Source organism: Odontomachus brunneus, unplaced genomic scaffold (assembly GCF_010583005.1).
Source record: "Odontomachus brunneus isolate Ranch 3 - 2012 unplaced genomic scaffold, Obru_v1 Obru_scaffold_070, whole genome shotgun sequence".
Lineage (NCBI taxonomy): Eukaryota > Metazoa > Arthropoda > Insecta > Hymenoptera > Formicidae > Odontomachus > Odontomachus brunneus.
This window is the reverse complement of record NW_022639520.1, coordinates 461,628-463,692: the sequence shown is the minus strand read 5'-3', so window position 1 is coordinate 463,692 and position 2,065 is coordinate 461,628. Positions and strand designations below refer to the sequence as shown.

The following is a 2,065-nucleotide window of genomic DNA, read 5'->3' as shown; positions in this document are numbered from 1 at the left end:
TAAAATAAAACAACCTTATTATTTATTGTACACTTAATATAAATGTATATATTTTTAACAACATATAGTTTATTCAAATATATAACATACATTTTATGTTAAACTTACATGTAAAGAAGCAGAACCAATGTCATTTGCACAGAGGTTGCACCATTTTTATTTTGACTACATCCGTTGTCCAAAAAAATCGTTGGAACTATCTCTTTTAATTTCTTTTTGCCATCACTACGTGGCTTTTCCCACATCTCAGCTGGAAAATGTGCCTATTGCATATTAATATAGTTTAATATATAAATAAAAAACTAATAACGAATTCGGTTGCTTGCACTAGTGTACACTGAGTGCGCACTAAGGCTTGTTCATAGTATGTTATTATATTTAAAGATTGTCTTAAATAATTCTCAAATAAATTCTCAAATATTTTTAATCATAATATGATATGTATAACATCCGTACGAATCATTTTATTAGTTAAAATGTTTTTAAATATGTATTTAAGACACGATCTTAAATATAAGAATATACTGTAAACAAGCCTTAATGCGCACTCAGTGCGCACTAGTGCAAGCTACCGAATTCACTATAAGAACACAAAGAGTATTGAGAGAGAGAGAGAGAGAGAGAGAGAGAGAGAGAGAGAGAGAGAAAATAAAGTTTACCTCGCAGATAAAATATATTTTGGACAGGTCGAAATCCCTATCAATATTCGCAATTCATTGCTTTTTTCGCTCCATATTTTGTGGAAGGCAATGCATAGAAAAACCCTTTTTCGAAGAGTTGGAACATTTTCTTACACAGCAGGAAGGCATTGGCTGCATTCAGCAGACTCAACAGTTGCACAACAGTTGAGTAATTTGTCAATGTAATTGGTCTAGATTTAGGGATCTAATAGCAAGAACCAATAATCGTTGATTGCTCACTGAGCGCTTTTTCTACTGAATGCGCCCATTATATGTATCCTGTAATTAGTTTTATTTAGTGAAATTTATTTCAGTAATACTTTAAAACCAACTCAGTTACGAATGTTGTTGGCATTTTGAGGTTAGAGAGCGACTAGCTAGTGTATATTATTGTATACTTTTAAAGAGTTATATAATGTTAGTGATATCTTTTATGTTTATTACAATAATAAAAAAAATATAAAATATCTTACTGTATTACTTACTCTCTTGATATCTGTTTTAGTCAAAACCACTACGAAACGACTAGGAAACTTCCGCTGTTCACTCATGACATACATATGCCATTTTGAGGGAATCCGGCCCGAATGGCCAGACTCTGTATTCTAGGGACACTAGGTTAACCCAGAGCCAGTTGAACTAGAGTCTCTATAGTAAGAGTCTAGTATATGTTGTCAGATTTTCTATTGGTTTTGACAAAATATGGCAGAACCAATAAGATGTCTCGAATCTATGCTTTGCGAGCGATATTATTCAAATAGTAGGATAGGAACAAAAAGAGAAGAAACATGTTTTCAATCATATTATTTATGTCAGAACACTATAAATATACATAAATATACAGTACACATGTAATATATTATTTGACAATAGAATGTCTAGCCATTGTCTTGCTATTAAATATTTTTGTTTTAATTCTCCTTTTTTATATTCAATTCTCATGCGAAAAGAAATAAAACGCTTCATAATTTTGTCGAATAAATTGCAACAAGTACCTAATGTATCACAACGAATGTTAGCCATTTTTGATATATAAAATGTTGTTAAATTACAGTTTTTGTTTTTAACCCAGATAGAAAAATGTGTTCATTCTGAGCTCATATTGTATTCATGTATCTTCAAGCATGAAGACAAGAATAGACACCGATGCGGGCTCATATGCGCCTCAGAATGTAGACATGTTATGATGTCACAAAAATACTTCATTTAATAATAATAATCAACATCATGTCAAGAATTTGCAACATAATTTGTGTGCATCTGGTGCTCATGTCATAAGATCACGTAATAATCTTTAAAAAAGTATAAAATTGGAGTCATAGTATGAAGTCACATTATGATGAAACATGATCATCACGCATTTCTATCTGGTTTGTTTTTATAAT

General features: G+C 31.0%; 1 long non-coding RNA gene across 1 annotated transcript; it reads right to left on the bottom strand.

The window, feature by feature from the left end:
* Positions 1-171: 171 nt before the first annotated feature.
* On the bottom strand, positions 172-1,757 carry LOC116846825. Its single transcript, XR_004378602.1, has 3 exons — positions 1,166-1,757; positions 660-959; positions 172-263 (listed from the first exon to the last, which is right to left on the bottom strand). It is a non-coding gene; the product is annotated as an uncharacterized LOC116846825 (long non-coding RNA).
* Between the last annotated feature and the right edge of the window lie 308 nt (positions 1,758-2,065).